This window comes from Suncus etruscus, chromosome 15 (assembly GCF_024139225.1).
Source record: "Suncus etruscus isolate mSunEtr1 chromosome 15, mSunEtr1.pri.cur, whole genome shotgun sequence".
NCBI classification, from domain to species: Eukaryota; Metazoa; Chordata; class Mammalia; order Eulipotyphla; family Soricidae; genus Suncus; species Suncus etruscus.
Window position 1 is genome coordinate 60,559,498 of NC_064862.1, and position 8,814 is coordinate 60,568,311.

At 46.5% G+C, this 8,814-nt stretch overlaps 1 pseudogene; it reads left to right on the forward strand.

The window, feature by feature from the left end:
- The first annotated feature begins 262 nt into the window (after nucleotides 1–262).
- On the forward strand, nucleotides 263–378 carry LOC126031833 (uncharacterized; annotated as a pseudogene).
- Nucleotides 379–8,814: the final 8,436 nt, after the last annotated feature.

Here is an 8,814-nt window from a genome sequence, read left to right on the forward strand (position 1 = left end):
TTTCTTTCTTTTCTTTTCTTTTTATTTTGGTTTTTGGGTCACCCCCGGCAGCACTCAGGGGTTACTCCTGGTTCTATGCTCAGAAATTGCTCCTGGCAGGCTCTGGGGACATATGGATGCCAGGATTTGAACCACTGTCCTTCTGCATGCAAGGCAAAAGTCCTAACTCCATGTTATATCTCAGACCTTCCTTTATTTTTTTTTTATAAATAAATTCTTTACTTGAATCTTCATGAGATACACAATTACATAGTTATCATGAGTGCTTGCTTTGGCGAGCACACTATACTAAAATTGGAAAGATACAGAGAAGATTAGCATGGCCCCACCCTGAGCCAAGAATGACACGGCAAATTCGTTGAAGTGTTTTATATTTAAAAAACAAAAAGTTCATCATGACTGAGTTTTAGTCATACCAATGTACAACACCCTTCACCAGGGCACCACTTTCCCATCACAATCGTCCCCAGTTTCCCACCTGCCCCTCCCTCTTGTTCGTTCCTCCATATCTCAAGTGGCAGACATTTTTCTTCTCTCTTTCTACTCTCTCTTTCTTTTTTCATTTTTACCACCTGTGATTTATAATATTGTTACTGAACGGGGTGTCATGTATATCACTTGATTGCCCTTTCAGAATCCATTTCCTTGTCTAGAGTATTCATTTTCTTTTCTTTTCTTTTTTTTATTTTTTTTTTTTTTTTGATTTTTTTTTTTGGTTTTTGGGTCACACCCGGCGGCTGCTCAGGGGTTACTCACTGGCTGTCTGCTCGAAATAGCTCCTGGCAGGCACGGGGGACCCATGTGGGACACCGGGATTCGAACCAATCACCTTTGGTCCTGGTATCGGCTGCTTGCAAGGCAACGCCGCTGTGCTATCTCTCCAGGCCCGAGTATTCATTTTCAACTCTCAGTGTCCTAGTGGTCCCTTCTCTGCCCTAACTGTACTCTCACCACTATATTTATAGCAAGTTCCCTCCCATAGCCCTCATCTCTCTCTGTTGCTTCTGGATAGTAATACCATATTATCTTTTTTTATATATCCCACAAATGAGTGTGAGCATTCTATGTCTATCTCTCTCCCTCATTTTTTTCATCATAATAATACTCTGCATATCTAACTCTATATAAACAAATTTCATGACTTTATTTTTCCTAACAGCTACATAGTATTCCACGGTGGAACACACATTTTGAATTTAAGCCCTAGGTTTGATCTTTGGCACCCCCCATGGTTCCCCAAGCACACTGTAAGTGCTGCCCCCACCAAAAGGAATAAATTAATTTAGAAAGGAAGGAAGGAGAGAGGGAGGAAAGGAAGGAGGAAGGTAGGGAGAAAGGAAGGAAGGGAGAAGAGAAAGAAGGAGGAAAAGGAGGAAGGGAGGAAGAAGGAAGGAAGGAAGGAAGGAAGGAAGGAAGGAAGGAAGGAAGGAAGGAAGGAAGGAAGGACAGGAAGGAAGGAAGGAAGAGGAGGGAGGAGGGAGAGGGAGGAGGGAGGGATGGGAGGGAGGGAGGGAGGGAGGAAGGAAGGAGAGATGGGCTGGAATGATAGCAAGTGGGTTGGGCATTTACCTTGCACATGACTGATCAGAGCCTGCAGGAATAATTTCTGAGTGCAGAGCCAGGAATAACCCCCCTGAGCAACACAGGGGACTAGGCACAAGAAACAAAAGGAAAAGAGAGATAGAAAACAGAGAGTTATCTCAGACAGAAACTGATAGAGATAAGGGAAATTTTTTTTATTAAAGGAGACAGATGGGCCTGGAGCTATAGTACAGGGGAAGGGAATTTCGCCTTTGCACACAGCCCCAACCCTGGGTTTAACCCCTTCATCTCATTTGGTCCCCCAAGCACTGTCTGGAATGATTCCTGAATATAGAACCAGGAGTAATTCCCTGAGCACCTCTGGAAATGTGTCAAAAGGAAAAAAAAAAAAGAGGCTAGAATGATAGTTCAGCACATTGATCTTTTCATTCAGGATACTGGTGTTTGGGCCTCAGCACTACATAGTCCCCCAAGCACAGTTAGAGGTACACCCTGAGCACAGAGCCAGAGTAGCCTCTGGGCACTGCTAGGCATGAGCAAAATAGAAAAATTAAACAAAAGAAATAAATTAAAGGGCCGAAGCAGTGGCGCAAGTGGTAAGGTGTCTGCCTCGCCTGTGCTAGCCTAGGACTAACAGCGGCTTGATTCACTCGCGTCCCATATGGTCCCCCAAGCCAGGAGCGATTTCTGAGCGCTTATCCAGAAGTAAACCCCTGAGTGTCATCAGGTGTGGGCCCAAAACGAATCAAAACAAAACAAAAAGAAAGAAGTGGGGGCTGAAGCAATAGCACAGTGGGTAGGGCGTTTGCCTTTGCACACGGCCAACCCAGGGTTTGATCCTGGCATCCCATATGATCCCCTGAACCTGCTGAGAATGATATTTCTGAACACAGAACCAGGAGTAACCCCTGAGTGCTGCTAGGTGTAGGCCCAAAAACAAAGCAAAAAAATAAAAAAGAAGAATAAAAAATCTAAAATACCTGATTAAGGACAGTGTCACAGAAAAAGGTGGCAAGAGGGGACCAGAGGTTGATCCTGCTGTTGTTTAAATTTGCTTTCTGAAGAGAACACAGCTCTGCTCTGAGAAATTGTCTCATATACATTTGTTTGTCAGGCCATTAGTACCTTCCACATCTCAGTATTCAAGTACTTGATGATGGACAACAAACTTTCCATTCACTCTTATTCTTTTATATTCTCAAACAGAACAACTTGGTTATAATAGGCACCAGAAAGTTCCTCAAGCTTGAGAAGGGAGAGCTCTGTGTGCCTCTCTGGCCACCCCTAAAGGAGAGCCTGCGTCGTGGGGCTACTGCCCACGGGAGGGAACATGTCCACAGATGTGCAACCAAAACAAACTCAGTTTCTGAAAAGAAACTATAGGGGGAAACTGCTTTCCTTTTTTTTTTTTTTTTTTTTTTTGGTTTTTTGGGCCACACCCTGTGATGCTCAGGGGTTACTCATGGCTATGCGCTCAGAAGTTGCTCCTGGCTTCTTGGGGGGGCCATATGGGACCGCCGGGGGATCGAAACCACGGTCCATCCTAGGCCTGCGCAGGCAAGGCAGGCACCTTACCTCCAGCGCCACCGCCCGGCCCCGGGAAAACTGCTTTCTAAGATGGTCAGTTCCAGCTTGGCCAATGTTTGGGCTACTATCTTTCTATTTTCAGTTCTGAAATTCTGTCATTCTTGTCGATTCCTTTTTTTTTTTTTTTCTTTGAGGGGGGGCATACCCGAGGCACTCAGGGATTACTCCTGGCTATTCACTCAGAAATTGATTGCTGGTAGGCTCAGGGGACCATATAGGATGCCAGGGATCAAACCCAGACCCTGTCCCAGGTTGGCCATGTGCAAGGCAAATGCCCTACTGTTGTGCTATAGCTCAGGCCCCTCATTCTGACATTCTTATGTTTTTGTTTTTTGTTTTTGGGTCACACCCGGCAGAGTTCAGGGGTCACTTCTGGCTCCACGCTCAGAAATCGCTCCTGGCAGGCTTGGGGGACCATACGGGATGCCGGGATTCGAACCACCATCCTTCTGCATGCATACCTCCATGCTATCTCTCCAGCCCCTCATTCTGACATTCTTGTTTTGTTTTGTTTTGTTTTGTTTTTTTAGGGGCCAAACTGGCCACGTGCTCAGATCTTACTCTGGTTCTGTGCTTAGGGATCATTTTTTTTTTTTTTTTTTTTTTTTTTTTTTGGTTTTTGGGCCACACCCGGTAAACGCGCAGGGGTTACTCCTGGCTATGCACTCAGAAGTCGCTCCTGGCTTGGGGGACCCATATGGGACGCCGGGGATCGAACCCGCGGTCCGTCTCCTAGGGCTAGCGCAGGTAAGGCAGGCACCTTACCTCCAGCGCCCATCCGCCCTGGCCCCAGGGATCATTTTTGATGAGGCTATGGAGACCATACAGGTGTGCTAGGAATCCAACCTGGGTTGATCTTATGCAAGGCAATCACCTACCATGACAGGTAGTCTTGGTATGAGGTCCCAGTTCACCAGGCCATGCAAGATTCTGCTGTAAGAGCAGCCCTATTCGCTCGTAAGAGCAGCTATTGAAAAGATCCAGAGCACAACTTCCTAAGCCACAATTTAGTTCTTAGATATGTTTTACTTATTGGTTCTCAGGTAGAGCTCTGTAGCCATAATATCATCAGCATCCACAGGGGCAAAGTGAAGGCGAAGAAATTTCTCTGCCTGTTCTTTCCACCTCACCTCAAGTCAGGGCACTGTGGCCAGTCCGCTGAAAATTGTGCCATCCCTCAGGGCTCTCCTGCTGCTGACCTATCACAAAGCCTCCTTCTGTTTCCATTTCCTCACCTGGCTTCCTACTGCCCATTTGACAGAGTCTATGTGCTTGAGAATGTCTAACAGTCATTCTCAAGACCACAGCCACCTGCCCCCTTAGTGCAAGGACTTCCCAATTTCTTTCTTGGAGAATCTAGGTACACATAAAATAAATTTGCCCATCTTTTTTTTTTTTTCTGTTTGTTTGTTTTGGGTCACATCCGGCAGTGCTCAGGGGTTACTCTGGCTCTATGCTCAAAAATCGCTCACTGGCAGGCTCGGGGGGACCATATGGGATGCTGGGATTCGAACCACCCGACTTTCCACATGCAAGGCAAACGCCCCTATCTCCAATGCTATTTGCCATTTTACCTCATGCTTTCCTTTCTGTTTGGGGACATTTTTTTTTTATCTCTGCCAGTCAGAATCCCACTGTTCACCACAGTGGCCCTCTGCGTTGATAATGGCTGCCTTCTTGAGTTTCCTCTCTCTGATCCCTCATTATATTTGGCCCACAGGCAAGTAGAGTTATCAACTCTGATTTGCAGAGACCAAAGCTGAGACTCTAAAGGAAAATGAACCTGCTTGGGCTCATTGAGCTGTTTCAGGCCATAGCTGGAGCTGGCACCCCTTAGCCAGGTCTGCTCAGACACTCTCTGGTAAACATTTTCCTCACTGACCCTGGAAAACTCTCCTCAGATGAGCCCAGGCCCCTCCTCCTGCCTCTTGTTGCCATCTGACCTGCTCCTTTATTGGCAGCTGCTGCCTGTGAGTGGGCACCAAGTGGAAGGTTCCCCACTGGAAAAAACTTTGCTGCTTCTGTTTATATTGTCTAGCCTGCTCTACTCGGTCGTCGGATGAGTGTGTGGACCTGATTTTTCATATTCCTGAACCGTGAGGGCAACCAAAGCCCTGCCAGAAACCCTGCTCTCCAGGGGACTAGTTTCCTCTGAGATTGTCCATCTATAGAAGTGCACCAGGATGTGCTTGAGGAGGTGAGAGGAAGCTCCTGCTGATCTTCCCTTTATTGGGGAAAAAGAGCAGACCTGGGGTTTGATCAGGACTTACATTCAAGGATCCACACTTGGCATTGCCTGGGAGGCCTATATAAGGTGCTGGGGATTGGGCTTGCATCAGCCATGTACAAAACAAGTGCCTTCTCCCCGCTATAACTACTGGTCCAGCCTGCTCCTGGCAGTTCAACCATCTCCTCTCTGGCAGTGAAGTTCTACCTTCCGTCACCTCTTTGTTCCTGAGGGCACCCTGGTATTTGCTAGGAAAAAGCCTCCATTTCCCCCCTCCTCACCCACCTCCTCTAACTATTCTGAGACTTGTGGAAGCCCTGGGCCCTGACAAGATCTGCTCTTCCTCACCCCTGCCCTCTCCTGTCCCTTCCCCTGTCACCACAGTGTCAATGCTGGAAGCACAGAGGCCCAGTGGCTGGGTTCAGGCGAAATGTTCAGTGAATGTGGACAGGCTGTTGCTTTTCTCAAGACTGGAACCTATCTTGTGGAGTTGGGTGAGGGCGGCTGTCTGCCCTTCCTAAAGCTTTCTGCTTTCTGGAATCGTCCGTACTCTGCTCATTCATTTATTTAATGTGGGATGAGTCTTCCTGGGGGCTCTTGGCCACAACCACCTATAGTGGACAGAGTATGCACTGAACCTGAACTTAAAGGATTTTCTTTCTCACCAAGGCAGTGAGGCAATTAGAGGTGATGGCTAAGCTGACAGCTCCATTCCACAATGTAGATATACGCAGGCAGCACACTGTACACTCGAAACAGCTCACAGGAGATGTTTTGTTTTGGTACACCCCACAATGATCAAAAGTTACTCTTGGCTCTGCACTCAGGAATTACTCTTGGTGATGCTTGGGAGACCATGTGGGGTTCTGGGGATTCAAACCTAGGTTTGCAGCATGCAAGGTAAATGCCCTACCTGTACTATTATGGCTCTGGCCCTGAAACATCTCACAGATTTGCTTGTCACTTATACTTCAATACATGTAGGGAGGAAAGAACTCTTTCAACCAAGTCATTTTACTCAAACCTTAAATTCTGTTAGCTGTTGTGTGGACTTGTTTCCTTGAATATAAGATGGATTGTTTTGAGATTCCTGAGTTAAAGCATGTAAAGCCATTAGTAAATGCTCACCAAATGCTAATTGCTAACACAGGCAGAATAGTAAAGTGGCTAGAAAAGCTAGATGTCCTAGGTTAAAATCCCAGAACACACACACACACACACACACACACACACACACACACACACACACACAAAATTCCAGAACAAGGGCTGGAGAGATAGCACAGTGGTAGGGCAATTTGCCCTTGCAAGCAGGAGGACAGTGGTCTCGAATCTTGGCATCCCATATGGTCCCCTGAGTCTGCCGGGGGCGATTCCTGAGTGTAGAGCCAGGAGTAGCCCCTGAGCGCTGCTGGTGTGACCCAAAAACAAAACAAACTAACAAACAAAAATATCCAGGAACTGCTTCTTACTGTCTCTGTAACCAGGGGCCATAAAGCCTTTATCTCTAGTCATAGGTTCCCCTCTTCTATATAAAATGGACTCAAATAAAGACACATACAACAAATAGGTTATTGTGAAGACTAAATAAGCTGTTGTAAAGTACCTGGCAGATACATAAAAAAAATGTGATTACAATTTCACATAGTTTTTCATTATCCCATTACAGACAAGTTCTGGGAAGACAGTACACGCTCTGTCTAGACCCGTCATTGCTCTATTTCCTTTGCTGTTCTATTTCATTGCTCTTCTGGGACAATTCCGGGGATAGTAATTCATCTTGCTCAGTAAATATTGGACAAACCTAGAACCTATTTATATGGAAATGCTCCCTCCACTGGCTTCTAACAAAGGACTCTTTCTGCTCTGTGACACTATTTCTTTTTTAGTTTTGTTTTTGAGTCACACCCAGCTGCGCTCAGGAGTTACTCTGCACTCAGAAGTCACACCTGGCAGCTCAGGGGGACCATATGGGATGCTGGGATTTGAACCTGGGTCCGTCCTATGTTGGCCGCATGCAAGGCAAATGCCTTACTGCTGTGCCATCACTCCGGCCCTCCGTGACACTCTTTCATACTCTCTAGAATACTTCTATTGTTAAAACCCAGCCTGTGGTTTTGACATTGGAAAGCAGGTGTGAACGTAGATCAAAGCAAGGATATGGGGCTGAAGTGAGAAGGGCATTTGCCTTGCTTGTCCCAGCTTTCCATGCAATCCTTCAAACCCCACCAGGAATGATCCCTGAGCACAGAACCAGGAGTAAATCTTGAGCATTGTTGGTGTGACACTCCCCAAAAAGCATAGGGGGAGACAATGCTACAAGTGGTAGAAAAACTCAGAATAGTTTTAAGCAGAAAATAGCTCATGAAAATTAACATTAAGAAGCAATTGCTTGAAAAATAGCTGTATACAGGGGCACAACATAGAAAAAAAATTCACTGTCTCCCTCTCCAACTCTCAGCTCTCCTTTCCTTTGTCTAATCCAGGCTCACAGCGTACCAGATAAGCAGAAGAGAGGAAGCCCCTTTCCTGATAGAAAGTCCAGAAATTGGCACCAGAGTGATAGTACAGCGAGGAGGGCATTTTCCTTGTATGTAGCTGACTCAGGTTCATTTCCAGAAAACTATGATTCCCTGGGCACTCCCAGAAGTAATTTAGAGCCAGGAGTAAAGCCCTGAGTATTGCTGGGTGTAGACCAAAAACAAAACAAACAAAACCCTCAAAAGTCGAGAAATTGACTCTCAGGATCCCATGTTCCCTTGCTTTAGACCATTCACTGCAGTGACTGGCATGGATCACCCCAACCTGGCTTGGTCTTGGGTCATGTAGGGTGTCAGATTCTAAAGAGAAGATGAGTGGTACCCAAAAAAAAAGAAGTCTGTTGAGGAGGAGAAAGAAAGAGGATGGAAAGAAGCTGGGGAATAGCTCAGTGGTTAAGGTACATGCCTTGCATGTACAGGAATCTGAACTTGAACTTCAGCATCAGATTGACCCCTGTGCACCACTGGGTGTGAGGCTAGTGGGCCCTAAGTGACCTCCAGCACTACTGAGCCTAAGTTGTACCTTATCCCTGTGCCTGAGTACTGCACCCCAGCAGTACTTACTCCAAGAATCACCAGGAATTAGGAGGCTCAGACACCCCAGACAAAAGAGGAATCAGGTAGAAGTGACAGATAAGTCTTCCTGCCCCTCCTCATATTCCCTGCTCAAGCATCCTTACTGCCAGTCAAGCTCAGGCTCTGGTGGGGAAAACGTAGGCCAGGGAAGCACACCGAGAACCCCCCATCAAGTCACAAACTTCCCCCATGTTGTCTTGTTCTCTCTGAGTTCTCGTATTTGTCCATCAAGTTTTCTCAGGCAAACAGCTACCTCTGTGGCCAAAAGGACCCGGTTCCCACCCTCCATCTTTTTTTTTTTTATTTTTTGGTTTTTGGGTCACACCCGGCAGTGCTCAGGGT